The following is a 12,659-nucleotide window of genomic DNA, read 5'->3' as shown; positions in this document are numbered from 1 at the left end:
TCCCTACATTTTGGTATGGAGTTGGATTGTTTTTTTTTTTTCATTAAAATGTTCACCTTGTGCTCCCTGGGACCTTGGATTGTCCATGTGATCTCTTTTCTCTCTTCATAATTTTCTACACAATACTGAAATGCTGAAACTTTCTCCCATTTAATTTTTGCTCAGTGAAATGGAAGACATAGAATGTCACTGTAATTTCATTGTCTTTACTGTCATCAATATGGCATAAATCAATTGGATACTATTAAAGTTTCCATCTCTGCAAAACACTCGACTGTACTTTTAAAGATATGCCTCTTTCTATACACTTCAGAGATGACCATTGAAACTGTGCTATTTAAATGCCTCGGAGTTGAATGTATTTTTGATTTCCACTTTGCCTTCAGTGATTGCACATGTTAAGAAATATCATGACATGAGATGAAGAATGTTATGTAGGTAATCCCACAAGCAGAGTGAAACAGGCACTAGAACCCTGCAGCACACAATATTTTTCCACTTAAGCTGTTGAGAATAACGTTCGCCTCTTTCAAAAGCATCGTACTAGTCATCCTTCGGATAGGAGCATGTCATCTTCCATTAGGGCCACAAATATGTAGAGAAAAATGAGAAGTCATGATAGTTCATTAATAAGCAGTACTGGTAGATGATTATATCAGAGAGAGGATGTGTCTTCCTAGTGCAGCTGCAAGTGGGTCCTCCCACGATGATGGGAAAAGTGGTTATATCCCAAATGTAGTAGGAAATACAGCCTGTTGAACACAAGTGTGGAGCTAAGAATTGTTAAATCAAAGCAAAAAGCAAAGAGCCTTTTCCTATCAGACATAACTGAAAGCAGGAGTTATAGCCCTGGAGAGCTGCATGAACAGAGGAGAGTGTGCAGCAAGAATAACATGAGAAGCAACAATCAGCAAGGAACAACGGGCTATAATAAAATGGGGAAACAAGACGGCTGCATCTCAAAGAGAGCAGCCAGACTGAGAACAGTGTGAGGGAGAGAGATCCCAGACAGAACTAAAGGATTCATAGCCCTGGATGAGCAGTCACAGCCAGATAAGAGAAAGGATCAAAGGACACCACGGACACTGTAGAGAGTCAGATAATATCTGAAGTAGTTTCTGTCAGCCTGCTGCATGCTTTGAAGTCTGCTGGCTCAAGATTCTGGCAGCAATCAGGGCAGGCAAAAACAGTGTGATGAAGTGTAACTATAAAGGTACCCCCAGTAGAAGATGTCTTGGTGAGTGACAAACAGTAATCAAAGCAAGGAAGAGAATGACTGGAATAGGGAAGAATATTTCTCTTTTTTTCACTCCCTGTAAGCAAAATTGACCTCAGCAGTGATATCAGTTACTGGTCCTGGCTTTGTAATGCAAAAAATTCATTATTTCCTAAATCTTTGGAAGGAAGATATATTTCTAATCATAATAAAAGGTGACCATGCTCCCTTCCTGTCCTCAAAGGCAATGTTCTGCATTAGGAAATCCATTTGTGTATTTGCACACACACGCACACAAATGCTTAGCTTCTCTATATGTTGCCGTAACAGTTCTGGCAAAGGAGAATTTAAGAAATTGAAAGCTGTGGCTTGCTGACCATTTTGAGTGTAATTGTCTTTGAAAATTTAGGGCATAGCATGTTCTGCATGAACGCAGAAGAGCAAGAGGGCTAACTGGAAAGGCTCTGTAAAAACTTTGTGCTTTTTACTTCTGTTCCTGAGGCACTGGGAAGGATATGGGCACTGTGATAACAAAATAAAACTTAAACAGAAATGTATTGTGCCTAGTAAAACTGGATTTGGTATCAGAGTGAAATCCAGTTAGTTTGTGCATGTCATGAAATTGTGACAACGTGCATCTATGAAGTGACTACAGAAAAGTGAAAGCAGCTCATTGACAGTGAAATAAATACTAGATAAATACTTAAAACTAGTAAAATAGGTTTTATTTAAATTATTTGCTTAACATAATTATTCAATAATGTTAGATGGCATCCAGCTAGTTAAAAGTCTCACAATACGGTACAGGTTTCTTTACAACCAACTCCCTTATGGCAGTGTAAAGGGAAAGCTTTTTGTTGTCCCTGACTAACTTAGCCATCATGTCATCCATGAACACCATTTAGTCCTGGATGTGCTTTTGCGTGATGCTGGTTTCTGTTCCATGACTTGTGAGTGCAGCAGGTCAGTGTCGAGGTTGCAGAGGGTGCTTTCAGGAGCCTTTTGTTCATAATGCATTGTAACAGAAGTATCTTGTAATGAAAGTAATTTCTTTCTGTTTTGATAGAAAGGTTGTAGGTTGTTATTGCTTCCACTATGAAAGCAATTGAGCCAGTGAAACCTTTGGGTTCAAGTTCAGAGCAGCCACAAGAGTGCCTGACTGCAACCTGTCCTGCTCCAGCCGATATTGCTAGAGAACTAGTGTAGAACTAGTTAGGTGCTTCAAGATACTTAAAGGAATAACTCTCTTAAGGCATCTGAGCACCTTCCTGACTCAAACTGTCATTAACCTTTTGCATTGTCTATGCTAAGGTAGTATTTTCTGAAGAAGAAACATAGAAACCACTGTGTGTGATAAATAACCAGCTGCCCACCTACAGTGCTTCCAGGAGCATTGTGTTCCCCACATTGGGTAGAACTGTATATGGCTTTGACTGGAAATTAAAAAAAAGTGGAGCACAAATGTTAATAAAAGCATTTTATTTTAAAGTAGACCTCATTAGACTAGGTTGTGCAGTGAAGGTACCGCAACTGGGAAGACGTGACCTGCTATGGTACAAAACTGTCTTATGCTTGTTCCCTGTCAAAAGATAGTGGCAAACAACAGCTCCCAAAGGCTGGAGGAAGTGATGAAAACAGAAATGGGGAGGAGGGCTCAAGACACTGTGCTTTTCCGTAATTTCTTATGCTCCTTTTCCTGACAGGGAGTAGAAGAAAGAGAGTGATGCATCTGTGTCTCAGATGTTTCCATGGCTTAAAATAAAGTGTTGATAAAGGGGGTATACACAGACGTATCTACCTGTGCAGCAGAGTTCCTGAAAATGCACTTTCCTTTTCTGCTTCTCCAGTTCTACTTTTTTTTCAGTGAAGGGCAAAGCAGAAAGTAAGTCTTTGTAAGTCTTTACAGGTAATTTCTGTTTTTTCCTTGAAGGATTTAAAAAAACAAAAAAAGCAAGGGATGACTTTTGCTGAAACACATCCTAGTTCAGATCAGTAAAACAAGAATGACAATTACAAGTGTTAAAGCTTAGAATTAGAGATAGAAAATATACTGGAGGTAATGAAATAGAGTAAAAGAAAAAAAACTTGACTTAATGTGATCAATATTTTGATGAAAATATGATTCTGCAGGCCTGCAGGACCTCTATTTAGGAGGGGACTCTGGAACAACCTGTGCTGCACTGTTTTGTTGTTGTTTTTTAAATATATGTTTAAGTACTGAGTAATTTCTGAAGCTTAAAAGAGGTATTAAAAGAGAGGAAGTATAATGGCATGTTTAATTATAGTTAGTTGTAAGTCAGTCTGAGGCAAATAGATTGAAATTATTTTGTGGTATTTAGGGAACTAAAAATAAAAGGAAATATTGATTTTCATGCTTCGTGGAAGCAAACCTGGTCAAACAGACCTGATTTCAATCTTTGAGATTAAATGTGTAGTCGATAAATTGTGTTGAGACATAGACTTTTAAAATCTTTGTTTTATTACGTAATACCCTAGTTAAAAAAACCACAGTGCTGTATACTACAGAACACACTGGCTGGATTCATGAGATAGCTATCAGATCATACTGATCCGCAAGGTAGTCATCAATGGATAATCATCACCAATTCTGAGTTTTATTTTATTTAATTTGTTTTTGGATTCTCTGTGGAACTGGTTGATAAGATGGTGATGCATTTCCTCTTTGAAGTGTAGTAACTGTGACCATGTAAGCACTTCTATAAGTATTCATTATAAAAGGGAAAAATCTTTGTCCGTTACTCCTAATGGAAAACACAAATAGGTGGAATCAGTTTTATTATTAGAAAAGATTCTTAATACAGTGGGTTTTAAGATGCGGTAGTTTATTCACTACTTAAATTCTGGTGATGGCCTGTCTATGTAAATAATGTCATCAAACTCACCTGTTTGTCCATTCTTGAAGATTTCCTCATACAAGTGGTCAATGGAAAAGTATAACGTGCTTTTGTCCTTGTCAGTGGTGTCAGAACATGTAAGAGAGGATTTTGGTGGTGAGGCTAAATAGAACTGCAGTAAATGGAGTCTTGATAGCATTTTGTCTCGGCAACTGATATGTTTTATTATTCAAGGAAAATGATGTGACAATATCCACCTGAAGTACATGATTAGTTATGGTCATTTACCTCTGAATTTTGTTCTTTGTGTCATGTTCTCAAAATTTGCAACAGAATTTATGTCTAAGACAAACATTTTCACCAAAGCTCATCTTACCATCTGACCATTTTGGTGTTATCCAGCCCTAGAACAGCTGTGTTCATCAGAATAGAAAATGATTATGATTTCCCAGTGAAAAGCTCTCCTTGAATATAATGGTGCTTTTTCAGTGATGTTTTGGCATCAGATAAATGGCCTTACAATCTCTAAAACCAACACAAGATGCCTTTATGCATCATTGATGATTTAGCACAGTACATTACAGGTTTGTAGGTATATTTCCTGATTTAAAAAATACTGGCTCATCCATATGGTGAGTAAAGTTTTAAAAATATTGTAAGTTTAATTTTTTTTATTAAAATGTATCATGCTTTTATTGCTGATTATCAACAGCATGTTAACATATGGTTGTGCAGCACTTGATAAGCAAATAACAATTGCAAATATGAAAAGTAAAGACAATAAATTACTTATTTTTTTTCCTAGTCTGTACTGTTAAAATTCAATAGCAAAAAAGTTAAAAACTTAAAAAGCAGTAGTGTCTGGTGAGTATATTTGCTTGAGGAAGCACAGTGTAAATGCAACGCCTGGATTTGAAAGTGGTTACCCAGTTTTCATTTGTTCTTTTGATTTGCTTAAAGTCATACCAGTCGCTCAGCAGGCGTTACAGCCAAACTTCTCCCATCTCTTGGTCCTCTTCTTTAATGTGCTGAGGGTAACAATTCAGTTAATTCAGTGTACTACATGTAGTGTAACACAGCAGCTTGGTTGACCAAATTTTTAAGTAATTCATTTATGCACATATATACTATTGTGTACCTGCAAATTCTGCACCTGCAAATTCTGCAGATCTGACTTAATCAAAACTTACTTTTTATGTTAAATTTTTCCAGATTCAACGGACTTAATTTTGGTTTTTTAATTTTATGTGACAGTTCTTTTTTAAATGTCACATTTTTTCTACATGTTTGTTGTACATTGTTCTTTCATTTTAATTCATGCTGTGTTTTTCCCAATAAGCTAAATTTCATGGGGCATCCAGCTGTGGTTGCTTAGTACCAACAAAGAATGATTGTTTGGGAAAACGTGACTTGGATTTTACTTGTTGGCTAGTGTTCACATTACAAAAATAATGTGCAAATGTGCATTCTTTGTATGAGTGCTTGGTAATATGCTCTTCTAATGTTTGAAATGAACTTAGCATCACAGAATTATCTAAGATTTTGAGAAATAGAGAGAAATGTGTGAATTCAGAACTTTGAACTGAAATGAAATTATACTCACTTTCTTAAGAACCCATTTGATTGTGGATATGCTTAGGCTTCTCTTTGACAGAGTGCTGTAAAAATGTTCCACATTTTTAAGAAAAAACCTCAACACCTATGCTGCTTTTATTGTATTTGCATTCTGAAGTCTTTGTTTAGCATGTTTCATGAAGAAAATATGCATTTCAACAATTATTCAAAAAAATTAGATAAAATTTGAAAGTCTTTGTGTGATCATAATTGGTCTTTCAAAGGTAGTTCATGCCTGACTTGCGTGCATAAAACAAGTTTGGCTCTGACTTTGAGTGAGGGACCACATCATGGACAAAGTGTAACAAAGGGAACTCAAATTTTTAAGGCATGTAGCAGAGAATTACAATGAATTATTTCTATTGGACTTCCCTGCTGAAGAATGGGTTTATTCTCATGCTCAGTTTACTCTTTGTAACAGATGGGTTGCAGAAACTGAAAATTGGAGGTAGGTATATGGAAGACACTGATCAAAAGGGTTGAATTAGTTGTTAGGAACTCTGCAGAGCTGAAAGTAACCAGAGGTGGAGATGCAGAACTTCTCACAATGGGACATAGACCATCCTTACAAATGGACACTGTGCCAGAGAATTGCTCGGGTAATGTATAGAAGGGGCTCCAGGGGAAATTCTGGGACCTATGGGCTGGTGAGTTTGACTTCCTTGTCCAGTGAGTTGGGGATTCTACAGGATCTAAGGAGTAAGATAACTGAGCACATGGACAAATATGTTGGTCTTGCCTGGACATAGATTCTCCCTCTGCGGCACTTATCTCACTAAGTAGCTGGAACTCTTGGGGAGAGTTGGTAGGCACTGAGTTTAAAAAAAGTCTTTGATGGGGCACCTCACCTGTAGGGTAAATAGTTTAAGGAAAGAGCTATTTCATGGGCGAGTAATGTGACTGATTAAAAAAAGAATAATAGTATATGTCAGGTATATATTAGTAGCCATAAAACTTTGTATAATGTTCCTCATCTTAAATCAGGAGCTCTCTATGAAAGAATGGTACCTCTGTGGGTGCCTGTATGTGGTATGAGCCTTGTTTTAATCAGTGAAGGTGGTTATAAGAAGTTATTGTTGAAAATAATAGCTCTCACAATAATATGAATAAAATCTAGTGTAATTGAGGTAGAGGAAAGAGTAACTCACATTTCCCTTAGCTAGAGAGAAAGTAACCCTAATCTTGAATTGCAGGGATACCAGCTTACAGAAGAATAACTGTAGGTCCCTATCTGTGTGCCATTGTATTTGAAAAACAGGCAGTGTTATTACGTGTTAATGAAGACTGATTTTGAATGGACTGCTGCACAATGGAAGAATGTTAATAAACCATGTGTATCCAATGTTGGTTTTGTTTTGTTGGTTTTTGGTTTTGTTTTGTTTGTTTGTTTTGAATGAGAGAAGAAGAAACAGAATGGATGGGTGGAGGTTTTATGGAAAATTGACTTTTTTTTTTTTAATAGAGATTCAGTTATGTAATTTTTATGGGTAGTCCAATGCTCCTTTCCTCAGCACCTCACTCCCCACTTATACGTTGGATATCATGGTGGTGTTTTTCATAGCAGGATTCTTCCTTATTTTTTGTTTTTATATTACAAAATGGATCGTTCTGAACTAAAAATAAACAGCTTTCATCCCTAAACAAGGATAGCAAGGTGGACATTCAGTGAAGAAGAGATATTTCGAGGTTGATGTATTTATTATTACTGATACTTGGAGTTACGTGAGTTTAATGGACAGATGCACTTGCAAGATGCTATTTCAGGCTTCACAAACTCAGGGAGGTATTTTCGCACTGTCTACGTTTTCGGAGTTGTAAGGTTGCTCCGTAATTTGCAGGACAAACTATCTATTCATGTCATCTGACTTGGGATGTTCACTGTGTAGAGTCCTGCAACTGAGTAGTCCTCTAGCCTGCCTGTATCATCAGTGAAGATAAACAAGCACTTCTGGGGTGGAAGTTATCTGTCCTGCTTTAGATGCATATCCTTGGATGAGATGAAGCAGGGTGAGGTGAAGTGCTTGCTTCTCTCTCCACTGCCTTTAAAGGGAGTCCAGGCAGCTGTCTCAGCTGTATACAACTGAGTTAGCATCAGATAGCTACTGTGTAGGCATCTGCATTCATAGGAGTCTCAATCCTACCGTAAAAGCAAAACTAGCAAAACACAAAAGCAGAACCAAAAAGAAAAAAGAAGTCGAAGTTCTAGAAAAAAATTACAAGTTTTGGTGGGAAGGATGATGGAAGAGCAGTGCTTTTTCTGGGTCAGCCTTTTATGCTCTGTTTTTCATTCCCTCACTCCAACTCATTTACAAAATGATAGATTGTTTCACCCTCACAAGAGTCAGCTGTAGTTTGTGGTTTCTGTTTTGTGTTGATGACTTTTTTCACTCGTGAGCACTTTTTAGAATACCGACATAATTTTTGGTCCTGAAAAGAATAACGCTGAATGAGTTTCCAGCTCATTTGTATCTCTTCACACACGGCCCCTTGCCCTTGCTTCTAGCTTCTGCATAATCCTATGTGCTGATTTACTGATTTTTATATTGTTCCCTTCGCTGCAACTGCTTCACCAGTTCATTATCTCAAGTGCTTTTCTTTGCTCTCAGAACATCCACCTTCAGCTAGCAAGCACTCCGACCTCTCTTCGGGGCCCTCTCTTGAATACCTTTCTTTGGTGGTTTTCTTACATGAAAATATGACAATACAGAGTAAAACAAGATATGATATACGCTATTCAACTGTATATACAGAAAACGATGGTGTCACACCAGTTTTATATCTCCACAATTCAGAATTTTTTTTAAACTACTTACTAGTACAGAACTTTTGTAAGAGTGGGGAATCAGTCTCTGTATGGCCCTTTTGATGATGTAGTTGAATTCATCTCACCTCACTTCAGATGTCTGCAATGCAAATATGTGCATATGAGCTAGTCACTGAAGGATACTTTTGGAGTGTATTACAAGAGATGGGTGCTTTTAGGGTATGATTCTCCCAATCTCTTTGAAGGTCTACTTTAAGATGAGATAAAGTGCACCCAGAAGTGACTGGTGTTGTCCATTGACTGTAAAGGAAGTCTAAACAATGAAAGGAATTGTAGACACAGATGCTACAGATACCTGCACTGAGTCAGATGTATCCCCTCCTGTGTGGCTGTGTAACAGTACTATGTTGTATGCAGTAGTCATGTTATATTTCATAATATAATGTAACGTAAGACTTACTTTTTATTTCCTGTTAAAGAAAATTCCATTTGATACTTTCTTTTGTGTAAGAAATGAATACAGGACCAAAGTTGCAGGTGAAACGATAAATTTATGAATTCAGGTATAATAATAAAATTTGAGCATTCAGTATCAGAGAATGAAATTAACTTGCAGTAATTGTGACCTGTAGTAGTGTCACAGGATCAAAAAATGTAGGAGTGGGTCTTTAAAGAACAGTTTCATGTAATCAGAAATTGAGGCTGCAATCACATAACTTTATCTTGACATGGAGAGAATTAGACTGAATGCCTTAACTGGACTCTGCATTTTGTAGATTTCAAAGTCAAGTTCAGCTCACATAAAAAGGAATTTTGTTCCTAATTTTATTTATGGATGGTCTTTACCATGGTGTGAGTATGCAAACAAGTTTCTTCAGGACAAGGAAGATCATGAGCTTACAGCACTTCAGCCAGTGTTGGCTCATTTCCCATGAGTATGCCTTTTCCCAAGAGCACTTTGCAGAAAACGGCTGTGTGTGCGCTTAATTTCCATGCAGGAGCTGACATGTTCTACTTTCCTTTTCGATAGCAGTGGAGTCACAGTGCTGAGGCTGAGGAAGCTTTTACTGTGGCATGGGTTATACAAGGAGCATGCTGAGTGATCTTTAGCAAATTATTTCGCTATGATGTGCCTCAGTTTCCTTCAATTTGCAGGATATTAATATCAGTGTGTTACTAAGCACTTACAAGATCTCCTAATGAATAGTGCTTCACCAGAGCGGGTAGAGCCATTAATCTTTGACTGAATATCTAATGTATTTGTCTGAGTAGACTTAAAGATGGGGTACGGTGGCTTAAGGTGAGTCAAATTTTACACTGTCAGGAAGATAGGTATGTTTTTTGAATAAGAAAGAATTGTTTTCCCCTAGAACTGTTAAACCAGTGTGTTTTACCTTTTGACAAGGTATTGCATCATCCAATGCCTGGAGGAAAGCACTTAAATCATCAATAAATAGCCATTCTGCCCTGTAGGAGAGCCAGGTTCCTTTCTCAAAAGTTCATATGTCATTCCTCAGTTGGACAAATGTTGGCAGAGCAGAAGTTGGCCCTGAGAGTGAAGTGGGGAACAGATTTGTTGCATGTCGGGGCATTCAGGGAACAATGGTGACATGTTGCAATGGGCATCCTCTCCAGCAGAGCAGATTTGTTGTGATTTAGGATTTTTCTGTAGGCTTAGGTCTAGGTGAGAGAAGCTTTCAGAAGGTATGGAGGCGTAGGTCCTCTGGACTCCATCTAGTTCACTCTTTGCTGGGTGGATAGGCAGTGAAAATGCTAGCACACTGGGCCATTCACATGACCCAAGGGCTCCTACACCCTCTTTACCTCCCAGGACTCGGGTACCAAGCTCCTCATTTTAGTAAACCCCTCTTCCTTATGTCAGTTACTCTGCATACCTCTTGCTTTTTATCCATTGGCCTGTAAACCTATTTCTCTTCATCTCCGGACAGAGTGCCAGAGTTTGCTGCCTTTCCCTTTCCTTCCCAGAGCTGTGAATTTATTGATTGCTTCTGCTCCGAAAAATGTATCACTGTTCCCTGTTCTGCCTGCTCTCCAAGTGCAAGAAAGGTGAAATGAGTGGTTTCCTCCCTTTACTTTTCTCTCCACACCAAGGGCTGTATTTGCTCCTGTTTCTCCTTCCTTCTCCCAAAGAGAGTCTTTTCCTCTCAAGATTCTCTGGTTTTCCCCTTTTTCTTTAGAATCCCTTCCCTTCAGGAAAGTCAAGAAGGTGTTTGCTTTCCCTGTGAGGAAGATGGCAGAAGTGGGACAAAGGTATTGTTCTGTAAGCTGTAAGTAAGACTTCTGGTTTTCCTGAAGGTAATTAATTGGTAGAAAGTACTTCTAAAGTAGCTGTGAAAAGGGATCAATCCTGAGAGAGTAGTCCTGCCTTTGTGCCTTGCATCTGCTATTCAGGCTTTGCTTTTTTTTTTTGTTTGTTTGTTGTGTAAAGGCCAATCATAGTTCCATCCAAAGTGTGGCTAAATTTTATCTGTGAGAGGAGTTCTATGATTTTTTTTGTGTGTATCTGAACAGTTCTTGATTTCTGGATAGAAAAAGACTATGGGCAAGATCATATGAAGGTATTTGCTTGCTTGCTTCTCACAGAAATCAGTGGAGTTAAGGTGCCTATATGAAATTTGAACTGTGAAAAAGAAACAAGGGGACCCTGGGATACCAGCAAGAGAGTAGGAAAAGGGATGTGTGGCGAGTGAAAAAATATCTTTGTTGTTAAGGATTTAGTTTCATCTTTTTTGTATTTTACCTATTTTTTTTCAGTTGCAGATGTTTTGGATTACTTACAGGATAAATAGGATTTATCTATTTTTTTTTTTTTAATCTTCTGTTTATCTGCTTACACCTGTTTATCTGCTGTTGATCAGCTTAAACATCTCTGAGAACTTTACTCGGTCAGTTCCTCTAGTAAAATAAGGGTAGTAATGCTTCTTGACCTATGGTCTTGTCTGTTCAGGTAATAATCTGCTTCAATAGGGATTGTTTTCTATGCTGCTGTGTGTTCCTGACATGATTGGTCTCCCAGTAAGATTATATACCACCATAAAACCATAGCATAGTGTTAATAAAACAAACACCATCTTTTGGTTTAACCACTGTTCAATTCTTATAAGCAATGAAAAATATCTCCTCAATTAATGATTTTTTCTTTTTCTTTCTTCAGTTACTTTGCTAACTATATATTATTTGTCATTGCTGCCATTGTGAAGGACTTGTGATGTTTTCTTACAATTCACTAATAATTTATGAATATTTTTATGTCAAAAGTTGATTATTACAGATAATCCCTTTCAGTACTTCAGAAATAATTGCTATACTGAAGCATGTGTAACATGTAACATGTGTAACATGGTTTAGAAATTGGACAACTGTTAAATTCCAAAACTATTCTGAACTTTAGCATAAAAAGACATAAAATATTATTTTGAAAGCTGAAGCTAGAGAAATTCAAATTAGTACAAAGGTGCATATTTTCACCGTGAGAGTAAATATTAGTTGTGACAAATTGTGTCCTACTGTGTAACATTTTTCTGTTCCTAAATCTTCCTAAAGTAGATGTTGTTGTGTGAAGAGAAGCCATAGGATTCTTACTTAAATTACTGTTTGACCTCTGTTAATGCAGGGAGTCAGATTACATTGTTATAATAGTCCTTTTGGCTTTAGAACCTGTGAATTTTTGAACCTGTGAAATGTTTCTTTTTATTTATTTTTTTATTTTCTAATTGAGCATTAGCCTAATTCCTGAACTTACATTGGTAGCTGAGGTTGTTGAGTTCTAGCATCACCTTGTCTTATGGCTTTTGATTCACTATCTTATATCAAAAGTGTCCTCCCTCTCATGTAGTGATCAGTGCAAGTATAACGTTTGATTAATGGGATTGGAAGGCTGGTCGTCTTGAAATTGTATTGCAAAGTGGAATACTATAGCTAAATCATCAAATCAGATCTGCAAAGATAATTCTGCTTGAAATGAGGCACTCATGCAAGGGGAAAATACTCAGCAATTGTGGTTCTAAGAGGGAGCGAGAAAGCTCAAAAGGAATGTCTTAAAGAGAGCTACTCTGTCAAATATCTATCTTTTTCTTGGTTTAAGTACTGAGAATTAGAATCAACTGTGAAACAAAATAAGTTTTTTAGGTCTCTCTGCTTTGCCTGAAGGGGCAAAGGGATAGGAACTGGTATAAGTGGAGAAAGAGTG

The 12,659-nt window shown here is 37.4% G+C and overlaps 1 protein-coding gene across 1 annotated transcript in view; it reads left to right on the top strand.

Moving 5' to 3' along the window:
• The window catches only part of TRHDE (thyrotropin-releasing hormone degrading enzyme), a gene marked incomplete at its 5' end in the record, with an annotated part of 105,795 nt that overhangs the window by 2,729 nt on the left and 90,407 nt on the right, over nt 1-12,659 (top strand). The gene's annotated exons all lie outside the window — the stretch shown is intronic.

This window comes from Buceros rhinoceros, unplaced genomic scaffold (genome assembly GCF_000710305.1).
Source record: "Buceros rhinoceros silvestris isolate BGI_N320 unplaced genomic scaffold, ASM71030v1 scaffold7113, whole genome shotgun sequence".
Lineage (NCBI taxonomy): Eukaryota > Metazoa > Chordata > Aves > Bucerotiformes > Bucerotidae > Buceros > Buceros rhinoceros.
The sequence above is the reverse complement of the archived record's forward strand: the minus strand, read 5'-3'. Positions and strand labels throughout refer to the sequence as shown.